Below are 19,717 nucleotides of genomic sequence, written 5' to 3' on the forward strand. Positions count from 1 at the left end.
CTTACCGGTGACACGAAAACAGCCTAGCAAGGCGTGCCTGGGCTGTCGGCCAGGCACGAAGCCCAGCTCGGCACAGCGTGCCGTGCTGGGCCTGGCATGGGCCCATGCCGTGCTGTGACGGGCCGGCCCGTTGGCCATCTATAATGTCACCATCATCCTGCGCTTGCACAAAAACTACCTGCAGATTGTTCTCAACCTCAACAGGAGGATTTGATGTAGATGTGGAAGCTGTTTTTTTTGCCTTTGCAGCTTTCTCCTATAATGCAAATATGCTGCTAGTACCCTTCTTCTTCATCTACATTACATTTACAAAGAACAGAATGTTAGAAAATTACTAAACAAAGTAGCATGCAGCACAGAAGTAGCAAGATCAAATAAATTAGAGGAGAAAATGAAATCTTTACCTACCTGCCTGCTGCAATTGCGACGACAATGCGCTGCTGCCTGCACGTCACCGGCCGCCCACCACCGTTGAGAAGCAGATCGAGATGTGCCGCCGCCCCTCCGCCGCCGTAGCCGGCAGCCCACAGCAGCAGATCGAGATCCGCTGCCGCCGCCGCCGCCGTCGCGATTTTTTTATTAGAAGAATGGGAGTCGCGACTTGTGAATGGGATGCACCGCTGCAGGCCTTGGATGCCGACGGGAGCAATTCTGGCCGCTTGGGCCTTGGCCAGGTTGGCCTGCTCGCTGCTACCGGTACGTTTTTGACCTTTTGGTCCAATTAAAAAATAGAATATACATGTATACTATATGTATTTTTTTACCTAAATCTTGGGTATTCCAAGGAATACCCAGGCATACCCTTGGCGCCGAGAGACGACTCCCGAGCGTTCTGCGAGTGGCATGGGGTGACATGCGGCAGCAGACATCAGGCATATCGAGTCATTGCACTGGATCTTGAATCCGAGAACATCACTGGTAGCATATTCCCTTGTGTCGCCAACCTCAGCTTCCTTGAAAGGATCCACATGCCCAACAGCCAGCTTGATGGTCAGATTTCTCCTGACATCGGCTGGCTAACCCAGCTTCGTTACCAGAACCTCAGCATGAACTCCCTTCGCGGTGAGATACCAGAGCCACTACCAGAAACAGTAGGTATGCCGAGTGCCTGAGGGTTTACCGAGTGCATTCCATCGGGCACTCGGCAAACCTACTGTATGCCGAGTACCGCCGTGGAAACATTCGGCAAACATATTGCACTCGGCAAAAACCCTCTTTGCCGAGTGCCTTAAAGTAAACACTCGGCAAATAATAATGAAACACTCGGCAAACATCAGGCACTTGGCAAAATAGCAGCACATGCGCCGGCCGTGCAACGGCCGCCAGCTGGAGTGCCCTGCTGTTAGCACTTTGCCGAGTGTCCGTTAGTGACACTCGGCAAAGACATTATTTGCCAAGTGTTTTTTGTTGGCTCTCAGCAAAGACATTATTTGCCGAGTGTTTTTTGTTGGCTCTCGGCAAAGCCTAAACTTTTTTTACCTCCGCTACCCTCAAAAATTTTTCTAATCTCTACATACAGTACGTGGTACTCCATGTTAAAATTTGATATATTTCTCGGTCTGTTTGCTATAATTAATTAATTTATTTCATTTAAAGGATTTTTTTTGTATAACTCAAATTTGAACCGCAAGTGATTCAATTAATGGAATAAAATGAGTGGAAAATGATATTCATGTTCTTGAGTCCAATGTGAGGCCTTATGCGGAAATGAAAGGAAATTTCGAACATCTTATTCACGAAACACGACCACGAACGTGTGGCCAAATGGTTTTTAAATTCTAAAAAAAGCAAACGAAGTCGGAAAAAATTGAGATTTGTCAAGATCTCATGATATCATACGTGGGGGCCATGGTAAAAAATTGAGAAGGTTTTGCACAATCTGTCATGTATGATGTTTACAAACCGAAGTATCTTAGAAGAAGAATCGTAGCGTTGAGAAGGATTCAGTAAGATTTGGAGTCAAAGTTACGGTTGAATTGGGGTTTGACTTCAAAACTTTTTGTATAGGCAATAGAGAACATAGATTGATTCATGTGTAATTTTGGTAAATTTTTTAGATCCATTTGATAATTTTAATCTGTTAAGTGCAATTATTGGATTTTAATTGATATACATTGAATTTGAGCTACAACTGCATGAAATAATAAAGTTTTTTTCTCTCCTGACCTTGAAACATTTTCTACTCTCCACATATAACATGTGGTACTCCATGTTAAGATTTAGTATATTTCTAGATCCGTTTGCTATATTTAATTAATTTATTGCATTTTAAGGAATTTTTTGGTATAAGTCAAATTTGAAATGTAAGTGATTCAACTAATATAATAAAATGAGTATAAAAATGATATTCAAGTTATTGAGTCTGGTGTGAGGCCTTACCTAGGAAATGAAAAGAAATTTCAAACATCTTGTTCAGGAAATACGACCACGAACGTGTGGACGAATGGTTTTTAAATTCTAAAAAAAGCAAACGAAGTCAGAAAATCATGAGATTTGTCAAGATCTCATGATATCATACGTGGAGGCCATGGTAGAAAATAGAGAAAGTGTCGCATAATCTGTCACGTATGATGTTTTCAAACCGAAGTATCTTAGAAGAAGAATCATAGCGTTGAGAAGGATTCGGTAAGATTTGGAGTCAAAGTGACGGTCGAATTGGTGTTTGACTTCAAAACTTTTGGTATAGGCAATAGAGAACATAGATTAATTCATGTGTAATTTTAGTTATTTTTTTGATCCGTTTGATAATTTTAATCTATTAAGTGTAATTATAGGATTTTAATTGATATACATTGAATTTGAGCTACAACTACATGAAATAATAAGTTTTTTTCTCCCCTGACCTTGAAACTTTTTCTACTCTCCACATACAACATGTAGTACTCCATGTTAAGATTTAGTATATTTCTAGATCTGTTTGCTATATTTAATTAATTTATTGCATTTTGAGGAAGTTTTTGGTATAAGTCAAATTTGAACTGTAAGTGATTCAAATAATATAATAAAATGAGTATAAAAATGATATTCAAATTATTGAGTCTGGTGTGAGGCCCTACCTAGGAAATAAAAAGAAATTTCAAACATCTTGTTCAGGAAACACGACCACGAACGTGTGGCCGAATGGTTTTTAAATTCTAAAAAAAGCAAACGAAGTAGGAAAATCATGAGAGTTGTTAAGATCTCATGATATCATACGTGGACGCCATGGAAAAAAATGGAGAAAGTTTCGCACAATCTGTCACATATGATGTTTGTAAACCAAAGTATCTCAGAAGAAGAATCGTAGCGTTGAGAAGGATTCGGTAAGATTTAGAGTCAAAGTGACGGTCGAATTGGGGTTTGACTTCAAAACTTTTGGTATAGACAATAGAGAACATAGATTGATTCATGTACAATTTTGGTAATTTTTTGGATTCATTTGATAATTTTAATCTATTATGTGCAATTATAGGATTTTAATTGATATACATTGAATTTGAGCTACAACTACATGAAATAGTAAGTTTTTTCCTCCCTGAGCTTGAAACTTTTCTACTCTCCACGTACAACATGTGGTACTCCATGTTAAGATTTGGTATATTTCTCGATCCGTTTGCTATATTTAATTAATTTATTGCCTTTAAAGAAATTTTTTGGTATAAGTCAAATTTGAACTGCAAGTGATTCTAATAAAATAATAAAATGAGTAGAAAAATGATATTCATGTTATTGAGTCTAGCGTGATGCCTTATCTGGAAAATGAAAGGAAATTTTGAACATCTTGTTCACGAAACACGACCACGAGCGTGTGGCCGAATGGTTTTTAAATTCTTAAAAAACAAACGAAGTCTAAAAATCATGAGATTTGTCAAGATCTCATGATATCATACATGGAGGACATGGTAAAAATTTTTGAAGGTTTTGCACAATCTGTCACGTATGATGTTTACAAACCAAAGTAAATCAGAAGAAGAATCGTAGCATTGAGAAGGATTCGGTAAGATTTGAAGTCAAAGTGATGGTCGAATTGGGGTTTGACTTCAAAATGTTTTGTATAGGCAATAGAGAACATAGATTGATTCATGTGTAATTTTGGTAATTTTTAGATCTGTTTGGTAATTTTTTTATTATTAAGTGCAATTATAGGATTTTAATTGATATACATTGAATTTGAGCTACAACTGCATGAAATAATAAGTTTTTTTCACTCCTGACGTTGAAAATTTTTCTACTCTCCACATACAACATGTGGTACTCCATATTAAGATTTAATATATTTCTAGATCCATTTGCTATATTTAATTAATTTATTGCCTTTAAAGGATTTTTTTGGTCCCGTGTGAGGCCTTATCCATGTGTAATTTATTACCAAAGTTGCCTTTTAAGGATTTTTTTGGTCCCATTTGACTTCAAAACGTTTTGTATAGGCAATAGAGAACATAGATTGATTCATTTGTAATTTTGGTTATTTTTAGATCCGTTTGATAATTTTAATTTATTAAGTGCAATTATAGAATTTTAATTGATATACATTGAATTTGAGCTACAACTGCATGAAATAATAAGTTTTTTTTCACTCCTAACCTTGAGAATTTTTCTACTCTCCACATACAATATGTGGTACTCCATGTTAACATTTGGTATATTTCTAGATCCGTTTGCTATATTTAATTAATTTATTGCCTTTAAAGGATTTTTTTGGTATATGTCAAATTTGAACTGCAAGTGATTTAAATAATATAATAAAATGAGTAGAAAGATGATATTCATGTTATTGAGTCCCGTGTGAGGCCTTACCCGGGTAATGAAAGAAAATTTTGAACATCTTGTTCACGAAACCCGACCACGAATGTGTGGCCAAAAGGTTTTAAAATTCTTAAAAAACAAACGAAGTCTAAAAATCATGAGATTTGTCAAGATCTCATGATACCATATGTGGAGGCTGTGGTAAAAACTTAAGAAGGTTTCGCATAATAGGTCACGTATGATGTTTACAAACCGAAGTATCTCAGAAGAAGAATCATAGCGTTGTGAAGGATTCGGTAAGATTTGGAGTCAACGTGACGGTCGAATTGGGGTTTGACTTCAAAAGTTTTTGTATAGGCAATAGAGAACATAGATTGATTCATGTGTAATTTTGGTAATTTTTTGGATCTGTTTGATAATTTTATTTTATTAAGTGCAGTTCTAGAATTTTAATTGATATACATTGAATTTGAGCTACAACTGCATGAAATAATAAGTTTTTTCACTCCTGACCTTGAAACTTTTTCTAGAAAAATCAAATATATATTGTTCAGTGAATTTGAGAAGGTATTTTCAAAGTATATCGGAACAAATTGAGGAAAACACGTTATGAAAAAGAAGGAAAATGAAAAAAAATAAGTTTGCGAACTTTGCCGAGTGTTAGACCTGGGACACTTGGCAAATAGCTTCATGAACCCCACACACGTGCAGTAGTTTACGATTTGGAAATTAGAAAAAAAATAAAATGGGTTTGCCGAGTGCTCACGATCTAGCACTCGGCAAACCTGTAGTTTGCCGAGTGTCAGAACTAGGACACTCGGCAAACAGGTTTACGGGCCCCACACACGCATAGTCATTTAGGTTTTGAAAATGAAAAAAACAAAACTGGGGTTTGTGGGGCACTCGACAAACCTCCCTTGTAACCACCCCAAGTCCCACACCCGGCCGCACACACACGCACACACTCAAACACTTTGCCGCGCCCAAGCGAGACCACGCCGTCGCCCCCGCCGCCGATCCCACGCCCGCGCTCGCCCACACCAGCCCCTGGCGCTCGGCGTCCCGCACCCGATGCCTGCCCCCACGCGCCGACGACGCAGGCTACCGACGCCCCGCGCCCGGCCCCCGGCGCCCGCCCCATGCGCGTCGACGTCGTCGGCTCCCCGTGCCCCGTGTCCGGCCCCTAGCGTCCCGCACCCGACGCCTGCCCCGCGCGCCGACGACGCAGTCTCCCGACGCCCGCCCCCATGCGCCGACGATGCACGCTCCCCGCGCCCTGCGCCCGGCCCACGGCGTCCCGCACCCGGCGCCCACCCCCGCGCTCCAACGACGCAGTCTCCTGGTGCCCCCCGTGTCGACGACGTAGGCTCCCCGCGCCCCGCGCCCGGCCCCTGGCGTACCGCACCCGACGCCTGCCCCCACGCGCCGACGACGCAGTCTCCCAGCACCCCGCGCCCGGCCCCCAGCGTCCTGCACCCAGGCGAGCGAGCCCTGGTCTCTCTCTCTCTCTGCTTGTGAGTGTTTTCTCGCTCCGTCGTTCTCGAAGCTCTCAGTTCTGTAACGAATCGCTGATAAAGTATTTGGAGCTCTTGCCCACTTTTAACTCGCTTCCCTTGTTTCTCTTGAATTGATGCTAGCTCTCTCCGTGCGCGCTTGCTTGCTTTGGCTGGGATTCCATTCTGATTAATTGTTTAGGCGATTTCGTGAAATTAACTTCTCCAATATCATTTCGGCATCTTTCTATACCCGTGCCTTGTAGACATCAAAATTCGGGTTCTAATATGTTGGAAATTGGGAATTCAGGGTTGACTCTAGAGATTTTGGGACCACCTCAGGGCTAGCTAACTGGTTGGTTGGGTTAGACTGGGGGAACTGAGGGGGTGGGGCTTCTCTTGTTCAGTACCTGAAATGGATGCATATTTCTTTTTTGTCCTGTACTAGTATCTTGTTTAGAAATAAACTATGCTTGTTTTACTGCTTCACTTATGCATTATAAAATCTGTTTTGGCTAATTTCTTAAACAGATGTATGCCCTGGTCTGAGTTCAGGACAACACTTGCATTTCTTCCATGATATGCTGATCAGATGTGGATACTAATTTTCTTTCAGTTCAAACAAGTGCAGAGCATTTGTATTTGACAACTTGCCATGTCTGTGCCTTACTTCTTCATTTATTGTGTGCTCTGTATTCCACTACGAACTGATTTTGTTGGTTAACGAGGTCAGGCTTTGGGGAACTGAGGGGGTGGGGCTTCTCTTGTTCAGTTGCCTGATTAATCTAGCTACTTCCAGATTGAAAGCAGTTGCCTGATTAATCTAGATAATTTAGCAACATTTGTGGGGAGTAAGATGCCATCTAGTCTGGGGCTTATGAAACTCAAGCTTTGTGGAACAGATAGTGAAAGTGAAATACTCATGTGCTACTTAATTTAAGTATGTTGCTGGAGTGGTGAATGCATATTAGCTGGAAAATTTATGGTTCAAATATCGTGTCTATTTCACTTCTTTCCAAATCGGATATAATTCCTTGTGCTGCTACTTGGGTAACCACATATAGTACTTGATTGGTTTGCATAGTGTCTAAATTTGATTTATGTCAACATTGCCAGTAACGCGGGATGTCGAAATATGGCGCAGAGCTTTCTTGCACATGCTAGAATTACCAGTGGCCTATTTTCATTCATTCTGAGTGTGTCATCCTGCCAATTGACACCCTGTTCACTTGATCGTCTCAGCCATGCTTATCAGCCTATTGACAAGTTGTTTCAGCATTATTTCTTGGACTCTGTATGTGGTTGTCGGCCATCGTGCCGTTGGTTTGTTGCAGGTGTTGGTTACCTCACCGTGCAGGGGAGGTGCTGCCAAAATTTATAATTGACACTATTATGTTGGTTTGTTGCAAGAGAGGCTATTGCAAGGATCATTCCCCACCGTCCTCGACTCATCACTTTGCAGGATAGCAAGGTGAGGCATCCTACACCCCTCTTTCCATATCATGTTCGTATATCACGTAACCTAGCTAGGCATCTTCCGTTCGAAAGAGATACGGTTGGAAATATGCAAATCTTTAACCGTATCTGTTTTGAATTGTCCACGTTTTTTGGATAGCCCGAGGATGTGTAGATGGAGTTAGTTTCCATGCTCTACTTGGATCCGAGACAGAGTTTCAGTAGCATCTCCCTGTTGTTCTCCATATACACAATCTCCCTGTCAGGACGTGTATTTGGAGAACAACGAAGAGGTGCTGCCGAAATTCTATCTCGGATAGGAGTTGAGCATGGAAACTAACCCCATCTATACATCCTCGGATGGGATTAGGACCTATCTTCACCTATTAGACAGTATAGGAACCTATAGATGCAATTGATTTTTATATTACTTGCTGATATGTTAGAGGATGGATGACCGTGACTGGATGTACACGGGTGCTCTAGTCAGGGTTTGTTCACCGATGAATGGATTGAGAAGACCGATGCTTTCTTGGAACTAGCATTTGCAAGGGTTAAAGGAGCGCGTGGCACTTGGTGTCCCTGTAGCATTTGTGCAAACACGTGTCGACAAACAAAGGTGGTCATGGGTAAACATCTTTGCAAGAATGGATTTACGGCGACTATACCTGGTGGATCTACCATGGTGAATCCGATCGTGTGAGAGACGAGGTCGTGAGACAACGCATCGAGGATTATGATGCTGATGCCGGGGTAGGAGACATGTTAAATGACTATCATGAAGGACACTTCGATGAAGGACGTAGGGAGGAGGAGCCAGAGCCAACCACAAAGGTGTATTACGATATATTGTCTGCGGCACAGCAACCCCTTCACGGGCATGCCAAGGTTTCTCAACTGGATGCCATTGCACATCTAATGGTCATAAAGTCCCAATTTAGCTTGAGTCGAGAAGCCTTCGATGTTATGCTCACAGTTGTTGGTTGCCTGCTCCCAGATGGTCATATCTTGCCAAAGAGTATGTATGAGGCACATAAACTCCTTCGTGCACTTAAGATGCCATATGAGCAGATACATGCTTGTCCGAAGGGATGCATCTTATTTTAATGTTATGTTATATGTTTGTTACCAACTAGTACTTAATCAATCATACTAGAGCACAATGCAATTGAGAAGATATTGCTGATAGTTAAAGGGTTATACTACTTAGGCAGCAGAGAGACCATACATGTTGTTCAATCTTGTCTCACACATGCAATCTCTTCTCCTTTGTGCAACATCAATTGGCGGCATCGAATGAGCCTCATGGCCCAGCGTGGTCGTAGTGGAACTCGTGGCCTAAGTGACTACTTGTGATTTTATTTGTATTTGCATTTGTGGACTACCTGTGACTACTTGTGACTATTTGTGGTTGTGAATGAACCTACTTGTGATTCTAAAGTTTATTTGCATTTATGTGTAGTCGATATATCTATATGAACTGCCTATGATGCCTATTGTGAACTATCTATGATGGATGTGATGTTTATTTGAATGTGGTACGTGGCTATGACCGAACCATATAAAGTGATTATATGTGACAGCTTTGCTGAGTGTTACATCGGCAAAAGCCCTATTTGCCGAGTGCCATGAAAATACACTCGACAAAGAGAGACACATGGCAGTAATCTGTGCTTTCTGGGACTAAAATGGCTTCTTTGCCGAGTGTCTGTGCTGTGACACGACAAAGATGGCATGTTTGCTGAGTGTCCAGTATTTGGCACACAGCAAAGAGGGTAGGTTAGCCGAGTGCCTGTAATTTGACACACGGCAAAAGGAGGAAGCTTTGCTGAGTGTCTGGGAGTTGACACTCAGCAAAGGAGGAAGGTTTGCCGAGTGCCTGGAATTTGACACACGGCAAAATGAGGAAGCTTTGCTGAGTGTCTAGGAGTTGACACTCGGCAAAGGATGCAGGTTTGCCGAGTGTCTGGGAGTTGACACTCGGCAAAGGCGGCGTGACTGTCTCCACGCCGTCGCTTTAGTTTTTTTAGCTGAGCGTCGGTTTCAGCTCTCGGCAAAGTGTTTGCCGAGTGTCCGATAGAAAACACTCGGCAAAGAGGCGTTTGCTGACACTATAGATGTCATGTGTTGTTTGCCGAGTGTTACACTCGGCAAATCTTTTGCCGAGTGTTTTTTGGTCTTTGCCGACTGCCTATGGCACATGGCAAACTCACTGTTTCAGGTAGTGAGCCAATATCCGCAAGTTCACGTCTTGAGAAAATTGACCTTGATAGCAATTCCCTCCAAGGTGAGATCCCTCCAAGTCTTGCTCGGTGCTCATCCCTTCAGACGGTTATTCTTGGCTACAACAATCTTCAGGGAAGCATCCCTCCACGGCTTGGCCTGCTTCCCAGTCTCTACACACTATTTCTCCCCAGCAATAATCTCATAGGAAGCATTCCTGAATTTCTTGGACAGCAAAAACCTGGCCTGGGTGAATCTTCATAATAACAGCCTTACTGGTGGGATACCCCTGCTCTGTTCAACTTCACGTCTCTTTATTACATAGATCTCTCACACAATGCTCTTTCCGGGTCTGTCCCACCTTTCTCGCAGGCATCTTCCTCGGCACTGAATTACCTTAGCTTATACCAAAATAATCTCTCTAGAGAGATTCCTAGCTCACATGGAAATCTTTCTTCCTTGGCTTGCTTACTGCTTTCTCATAATAGTTTAGGAGGAAGGATTCCAGAGAGCGTAGGTAAGCTTAAAACCCTACAAGCACTAGACCTCAGCTATAACAACTTGTCAGGCACCGTTGCACCTGCAATTTATAACATCTCCTCTCTTACTTTTCTTGGACTTGGGACCAACAAACTTGTCGGTAGGCTTCCCACCAATATCGGCAACACCCTTACAAGCATCACACGATTGATATTGGAAGGGAGCAGGTTTGAAGGTCCAATTCCAGCTTCACTGGCCAATGCCACAAATTTGCAATATCTAGATCTCTGTAGCAATGCATTCACATGTGTTATTCGTTCACTGGGATCCCTGACCTTGTTGAGTTACCTAGATAATCTAGGTGCAAATAGGCTTGAAGCTGGAGATTGGTCCTTCATGTCCTCTCTAGTCAACTGCACACAGTTAAAGAATTTATGGTTAGATAGAAACAACCTCGAAGGTATAATATTTACTTGTATCACTAATATCCCAAAAAGCTTAGAGATCATGGTTCTAAAAATAATCAATTCACAGGTTCTATACCATTAGAGATAGGAAAGTTCACGAATCTCATGGTAATTCAGTTAGATAATAATTTTCTTTTAGGGAAAAATTCCAGACACGCTAGGGAACCATCAAAATTTGTGCATTCTGACCATATCCAAAAACCAACTTTCTAGAGAAATCCCAAGATCAATTGGGAAGTTAGAGCGGCTTACTAAACTTCTTTTCGAGGAAAATAATTTGACCAGGTCCATACCTTCTAGTTTAGAGGACTGCAAATTCCACGTGAACTGTTTTCGATATCTACACTTTCTGTTGGCTTAGACTTGTCCAATAACAAACTCACTGGAGACATACCGTTTAAGATTGGTGGATTGATCAATCTGAATTCACTTAGTCTTTCCAACAATCGATTATTAGGTGAGATCCCCTCCACACTTGGTCAGTGCCTTCTTTTGGAGTCACTCCACTTAGAAGCAAATAATCTGCAAGGAAGCATCCCAGATTCTTTTGTCAACATAAAAGGCATCACTGTGATGGATCTTTCCCAGAATAAATTGTCTGGTAGAATTCCTGAATTTTTGGAGTCACTTAGCTCTTTACAGATTCTAAATCTATCCTTCAATGACCTTGAGGGCCCTGTCCTTGGAGGCAGCATCTTTGCTAAACCAAATGATGTGTATGTCTAAGGAAACAATAAGTTGTGTGCAACGTCTCTAGATCTACAAGTACCACAGTGCTTGACATCAAGACCCCAAAGAAAGGAGCATTCCTACATTTTAGCTGTTCTTGTTTCACTTGCAAGTGTAGCTACAGTCACAGTGGCATGTGTTGCTGTCATTATTTTGAAGAAGAGAAGGAAAGGAAAGCAACTAACCAACCAATCATTAAAGAAGCTAAAGAATTTCTCGTATGTTGTCTCAACATAGGAGGTCCCAAGCCTTGGTAAAGGAGGAGGGTTGTGATAGGCATGGTGAGCCAACGTTAAGGACGCGTTTGGCAGCGCTCCGGTCGGCTCCGGCTCCGACCACTGTAGCAGGGTGTCGGCCGCTGGGCGGCCGACAGGAGGCAGGAGCAGGAGCCGCGGAGCCACGAAAACGAGCTTCTCCGGCTCCGGCTGTCGACATGAGCGTCTGTGAGAGAGGAAAAGGAGGGGAGAGAAAAGCGGCTCCGGTGAACAGTGCCGGGTGTCGGCCGCCCAGCGGCCGACAGGCAGGAGCCGAAGCCGCCGAAGCCCAGCCAAACGCGTCCTAAATTTAGCCATTCTAATGGAGATGAAACCCAAAGGGCTTTGGACAAACATAAAGTCCCAACGAAGTATGTCGGGCTCATTAAGGACATGTACAGCAATGTTGTGACTAGTGTTCGAACAAGTGATGGAGACACGGATGACTTCCCGATTAGGATCGGACAACATCAAGGGTCAGCTTTGAGCCCATATCTGTTTGCCTTAGTGATGGATGAGGTCACAAGGGACATACATGGGGACATCCCCTGGTGTTTGCTTTTCGCGGACGATGTAGTGCTAGTTGATGAAAGTTGGACAGGAGTGAATCAGAAACCGGAGTTATGGCCGGAGACTTTGGAGTCCAAAGGTTTTAGACTCAGTAGAACTAAAACTGAGTATATGAGATGTGACTTTGGCACTACTACTCGGGAGGAGGAAGATATTAGTTTGGAAGGTCAAGTAGTGCCTAGGAAGGATACCTTTCGATATTTAGGATCAATACTATAGAGAGACGGGGATATTGATGAAGATGTTAGCCATAGAATCGAAGCAGGGTGGATGAAGTGGTGCCAAGCATCTGGTGTCCTATCAAAAGGGTACCACAGAAGCTAAAAGGCAAGTTTTATAGGACGGTGATTGGACTTGCTATGTTGTATGGTGCATAATGTTGGCCTACGAAAAGACGACATGTTCAACAGATAAGTGTCGTGGAAATGCGTATGTTGTGTTGGATTTGCAGTCATACAAGAAGGGATCGAATTCGGAAAGATGATATACATGATAGAATAGGGGTAGCACCAATTGAAGAAAAGCTTGTCCAACACAGGTTGAGATGGTTTTGACATGTCCAACAGAGACCTCCAGAGGCACTGGTGCATAGTGAAATCCTAAGCCAGGATAGTAATGTGAAGAGAGGCAGAGGAAGACTGAAGTTGACTTGGGTAGAGGCAATAAAAGGAGACTTGAAAGGATGGAATATACCCAAAGACTTAGCTTTAGATAGGAGTGCTTGGAAAACAGCTATTCACGTGCCTGAACCTTGATTGCTTCTACTGGGTTTCAACTCTAGCCTACCCCAACTTGTTTGGGACTTAAAGGCTTTGTTGTTGTTGGTGGTGGTGGTGATTTATTCAAAGCAACAGATGGTTTCTCTCCTAACAGTCTTGTTGGATCCGGAAGATTTGGAATGGTGTACAAAGGTCAATTAAAGGTTGAAGAATGTGCAGCTACCATAAAGGTATTTAGGCTCGACCAATTTGGAGCACCAAGTAACTTCCTTTCTGAATGTGTGGTATTGAGAAATATTTGCCAACGGAATCTTATAAGAGTTATTAGTGTATGTTTACAGATAAGCCTAGTGCTCGGCATTTGTATCTTACTTATCCTGCAAGTTTACTTTTGCATTAGGAATATGCTCAGCATCCACTTTAGTGGCTAGGATATGCTTGAGCAAGTAGAAAAGTAGAAGATGCTCTCTGCCCCTTGCCCATAAAAGCATGGGCAGTGCTATTGTACAAGCGGGGGGGCTATTGCATTTCCAATTCCAACAAGCGGCCAAGGCCAAGCTGCCCTCTGGCTTTCCTTGATCCGATCTGAATCTGAGATCCATCTTGTGGTTCCAAGGGCCAACAACTGGTATCAGAGCCGGGTTCTTGAGAGTCTGGTGAGCAGCCATGTCCACCATCAGCCAGATCGAGAGAGTGCGCGTCGTTGCTGCCACTGCTAGTGCGGTGAGGAACCCCGACGGTGCAGCAGTAGTAGGAGCCAATGATCGCACGACATGCCTTGCTACTGCAGAGGAAGCGGCAGCGGTCGAGACGGCCAGGCAGGGGGCAGCTGCGACTATAGCGCTATGCGTCGAGATGGAGCGTTAGCTAGTCGGTAGGTCACGAAGCCCAGCATGGCATCATCTTTAGTCTCTATCACCAGAGCGGCGCCGTGGACGCCGTGGCCGCTCACTGGTGGCACAGCCGGTGGTGCAGACTGTCTACAATGACTCCGGAGCGGGGATGCCATGGCTGATGCTCACGAGGACCAACTACCATGAGGGTAGTCTACTAATGAAGGTCAAGACGTAGGCACGATAGATCTGGGACACAGTCAAGTTCGGAGATGTCGAGGTCCACAACGATCGTAGAGCGCTGGAGGCGTTGTGCACCACCGTGCCACCAGAGATCGATGCCTCCCTCGCCAACAGGGCATCGACAAAGGAGGCCTGATACTCCATCGCCACCGCGAGCCTCGATGATCACCTGATACGTCGAGCGATGCGGCAGCGGCTGCGACATGAGTGGGAAGGCCTCGCCTTTAACCCCAGTGAGCAAATCGAGGACTTTGCCTTTCGCCTTTCTAGCCTGAAGGAGCAGATGCCACTCAACGGCGACACCGACATCACTGATGCTCACACGGTGGAGAAGCTCCTGCACTGCATCCCACAGAAGTACTCCTAGATCATGCTAGCGATCAAGACGCTTCTCAATTTCGAGGAGCTCTCCATCAAGATCATCGGGAGGATTAAGACAGTGCAAGATCATGAGGAGGCACCCCACAATGTGCTGAGCACCGCCGGAGGCAAGCTGTTCTACACTACCAAGCAATGGCGGGCCTTTGAGAAGAAGAAGAAGGACAAGGCTTCTGGCTCTAGTCCGCCCAGGGAGCGTTGTCGGTGACCACACGGTGGCAAGAAGGAGGAGAAAGGACCTCGGGCTTAGGCTGGTGCTGATGGCAGTGCCGCCACCGAGAGCAAGGCGACCCGAGATGATGCCTGTCTCAACTACGGCAAGACCGGCCATTAAGCCAAGGACTGCCGCCTTCCTCCATGCCATAGTGGGCAGGCTCATGTCATGCAAGTAGAGGAGGGGGACAAGAAGAGCTATGGCAAGAAATAGGGGAGGAGGAGAAAGATTCAAACTTTCCCCTTCCCTCATCGATCGACTCCACCCTGCTCCACCTCAAAGAGCCACGCGCCCACACCTTCCTTGACACCGGCCCCAGCGACGACAAGATCGACGGTTGGTACCTTGACACCGGTGCCACCCACCATATGACTAGTCGGCGTGAGTTCTTCTCTGACTTGGACTCCGGTGTGCCAGGCTCCATCTAGTTCGGTGATGCCTCCGCCATGGAGCTCAAGGGTGTCGACTCTGTTGTCTTCATCGCCAAGACTGGCGAGCATTGGTTGCTCACTAGTGTCTACTACATCTCTGTGTTGAGGAACTCCATCATCAGCTTGGTACAGCTGAATGAGAATGGCTCGCGTGTGGAGATCGAGCATGGGATACTGTGCATCTAGGATCGCTATCATCGACTTCTCACCAAGGTGAACAGAGGCACAAATCGCCTTTATGTTTTCCATGTGTAGGTGGCACAACCCATGTGCCTTGCATCCCGCCGTGATGACCACACTTGGCGGTGGCATGAGCGCTTTGGGCACCTCAACTTTGAGGCTCTGAAGCTGCTCGGCAACAAGGTGATGGTGCGGGGCATGCCGTGTGTCGACTATGTGGAGCAGTTCTACGACACTAGCATCCTCGCTAAGCAGTGGCGGCTCCCCTTTCCCCGCTAGGCGAGCTTCCACACCAAGAAGAAGCTAGAGCTCGTACACGGTGACCTCTATGGCCCTGTGACACCGGCTACACCTAGATGAGGGTGCTACTTCCTCCTCCTTGTCGACGACATGTCCTGCTACATGTAGGTGGACCTGCTTGACACTAAGGCGGTAGTAGCGGACGCCATCAAGTGCCACCAAGCAGCTGCCGAGAAGGAATATGGCCGTAAGCTCCAGGTGCTACGCATGGTCAATGATGGCAAGTTCATGGCATACTACGCTGATGAGGGGATTCAGCGCCACTTCTCTGCCCCATACACCCCGTAGCAGAACGACATCATCGAGCATCGCAACTAGATGGTGGTGGCTACCACCCGTGCCCTCATCAAGGAGAGAGCGATGCTGATGATCTATTGGGGGGAGGCGGTGATGACCGTTGTGCATCTACTCAAGTGCTCGCCAACCAAGACGCTCAACAACAAGATGCCATATGAGGCCGGGCATGGTTGCAAGCCGGCGGTTGGCTACCTACGGGTGTTCAGCTGCATGGTATTCATCAAGGAGCTCAACCATGTTGGCAAGCTCGACGCTCGAAGTTCACCGGGGGTCTTCATCAGCTACGCAGAGGAGACTAAAGCCTACCGTGTGTTAGACCCAGTGATGTGGTGTGTCCAACTGGCTCGTGATGTCATGTTCGACGAAGGCCACGACTGGGCGTGGGATAAGATGGCTGATGATGGATCGGTGGTAGCTCTACGTGACTTCACCGTCGAGTACACGTGGGCTAGAGCGCAGAGTGCACCTCCATTGATGTCTTCGACCACATCACCAGCCTCTTCGACCACATCAACAACTCCGTCGCGCTTACCATCACCAAATCTGGAGGAGCTCAGAAACTGGTTGGCGGCGGTCGAAAGCTCGTCAGCAACCCAACCGACCATTCCAGCATCGTAGCGGACCACATCGGTACCACAGCAGACCACACCAGCACCCTCTCCAACCACCGAAAATTGGTTGACGTCCGCAGGAACTCCACCAGCAGCCGATCTGACCAAACCATCTTCATCTCCGACTGTGGCATCTCCTGCCTCGCCTACTAGTCGACAGTCTAAGATCGAGTTCATGACTCTGCTGGAGGATGATGAAGACCGCCTAGATGCCTACTACGATGATGAGCCTCTGCGGTACCGCATGATGGTGAACATCCTCGGTGACTAGTCTGCTTCGGAGCAGGCAGAGCGGTTCTTCACCCAGCTTCATCTGACGCACATCGGTGAGCCGACCACTTATGCTGAGGCGCAGGGTGATCCAACATGGCGGGCGGCGATGGAGCAGGAGCTCAAGTCCATTGAGCGGAACCACACCTGGGAGTTGGTGCCACTACCCAACGACCACCGCCCATCACCCTCAAATGGGTGCTCAAGCTCAAGAAGGATGAGCAGGGCATGGTGATCAAGCACAAGGCGCGGCTGGTGGCGCGCGACTTCGTTCAATAAGAAGGGATCGACTATGACAACGCCTCTGCCCTTGTGGTGTGCATGAAGTCACTACGGGTCCTCCTCGTTCTAGCGGCTTAGGAGGGGTGGAAGGTCTACCACATGGACGTCAAGTCCACCTTCCTCAACGGCGACCTCAAAGAGAAGGTGTACGTGCGCCAGCCATGGGGCTTCACCATCACCGAAGAAGAAGGAAAGGTGTACCGCCTGCACAAGGCCCTCTACGGCCAGCGATAGGCCCAGCGAGCCTGGAACGCAAAGCTCAACGTCACGCTCAAGAAGATGGGCTTCCAGTAGAGCGTACATGAGGGGCGGTGTACCGGCGGGGTAGCGGGTGCTCTGTCCTGCTCGTCGGTGTCTACGTCGATGACCTCATCATCACCGGCGCTGAAGGAGACAGAGTGGAGGCATTCAAGGCGCAGATGAAGGAGTTCAGCATGAGCGACCTCGGCCTCCTTTGCTCCTACCTTGGCGTCGAAGTGCGCCAAGATACCAGCGGCATTACCCTCCGCCAAACCCACTATGCCAAGCGCATCCTCGAGCACGGTGGCATGATGGGCTGCAATCCAGCCCACACCCCGATGGAGGAGCTGCTTAAGCTCAGTTAGGATAGCACGGTGGAGGAGGTCGACCCCACACACTACCGGCGGTTGATTGGGAGCTTGCGCTACCTAGTCCATACTCGGCCAGACCTCGCTTTCGCCGTCGGGTACGTGAGCCGGTTCATGGAGCGGCCCACGATGGAGCATCTGTAGGCCATCAAGCGCATCCTTCGCTACATGGCGGGCACCCTTGACTACTGTCTTCACTATGGTAGGGCCCCTGACATAGCGTGCTTCATCGGCTACTGCGACAACGACCTCGCCGGCAACATGGACACTAGCAAGAGCACAATCGAGACCATGTTCTTCCTCGGTGGTTGCTTGGTCAGCTAGCAGTCCCTCAAGTAGAAGGTGGTGGCCCTCTCGAGCTATGAAGCAGAGTACATCGCCACCACCACTACAACAACTCAAGCACTATGGCTGTCAAGGATGCTGGCAGAGCTCCTTGGCAGGAATGTGGATGTGGTTGAGTTGAAGGTGGACAGCAAGTCTGCTCTAGCTCTGGCCAAGAATCCTGTCTTTCATGAAAGAAGCAAGCACATTCGCATCAAGTACCACTTCATCAGGGATTGCTTAGAGGACGGGAGCATCAAGGTCAGCCACATTGCCACCACTGATCAGCTGGCTGATATCCTCACCAAGTCGTTGGGAAAGTCCAAGTTCCAAGAGATGAGGGGGAGGATTGGGCTACAGCAGATCACTTCTAGTGCTCGGCACAGGGCTTAGGGGGAGAATGACAGATAAGCCTAGTGCTCGGCACTTGTATCTTACTTTTCCTGCAAGTTTACTGTTGCATTAGGTATATGCTCAGCATCCATTTTAGTGGCTAGGATATGCTTGAGCAAGTAGAAAAGTAGAAGATGCTCTCTGCCCCTTTTCCATAAAAGTAGGGGCAGTGCTATTGTACAAACGGGGGACTATTGCATTTCCAATTCCAACAAGCGCCCAAGGCCAAGCTGCCCTCTGGCTTTTATAGATCCAATCTGAATCTGAGCTCCATCTCGTGGTTCCAAGGGCCAACATATGTTGAACGTTTGATCCAACCGGAATTGTATTCAAAACACTAATTCTTGAGTACATGGTAAATGGTAACCTAGAAAGCTGGCTCCATCAGAAAGAGTATATGAAAAGACCATTGAGTTTAGGCACACCAATAGCACTAGCTGTGGATATTGCTGCTGCATTGGACTATCTTCATAATCGATGCACACCTCCTTTGGTACATCGTGATCTGAAACCAAGAAATGTCCTTTTGAATGATGAAATGGTTGCTTCTCTCAGTGATTTCGGTCTTGCAAAGTTTCTTTCTGTTGACTTTTCAACAGGATTCAATAATTCATCATGTTCTGTAGGACCGAGAGGATCTATCGGATACATTGCACCAGGTGAATACATGTTTCACTCTTTTTTTTAATCAGAATGAATTGTACATATGTATATATGATATTTGTCATGTAAATGATGCTTTGGCATCTTATCTATATTTTTCCCAATTTTCTGAAAAAGCTGAGTGGAGGATTCTTTTATTAAGTTTTGCACTACATTGCAGAGTATGGCGTGGGCTGCAAAATCTCAGTTGAGGGTGACATCTATAGCTATGGAATTATTCTGCTAGAGATTATTACAGGAAGGCGACCAACTGATGACATGTTTAAGGATGGTGTAAACATCCGCAACTTTGTGGAGTCATTACTTCCACTGAATATCCATAACATCTTAGAACCAAATCTCACTGGATATGATGAAGGTGAAGACGGAGGAGAAGAAATGGTTGAAATGCAGCACTGTGCCATGCAACTTGCAAATCTTGGTCTAAAATGTTCTGACATGTCACCCAAGGACCGGCCAAGAAAAGAGGAGGTTTATGTTGAAATCTTGGCCATCAAAGAAGAATTTTCAATATTGTGCTCATTGGGAAGTGTATCTATGTTACTGTAATTCACATAGTACCTCTGTAGCAGTCG

The 19,717-nt window shown here is 45.7% G+C and overlaps 1 pseudogene; it reads left to right on the forward strand.

Moving 5' to 3' along the window:
- Window positions 1-488: 488 nt before the first annotated feature.
- Window positions 489-19,691, forward strand: LOC136480982 (receptor kinase-like protein Xa21; annotated as a pseudogene).
- Window positions 19,692-19,717: the final 26 nt, after the last annotated feature.

Source organism: Miscanthus floridulus, chromosome 9 (assembly GCF_019320115.1).
Source record: "Miscanthus floridulus cultivar M001 chromosome 9, ASM1932011v1, whole genome shotgun sequence".
Classification (NCBI taxonomy): Eukaryota; Viridiplantae; Streptophyta; class Magnoliopsida; order Poales; family Poaceae; genus Miscanthus; species Miscanthus floridulus.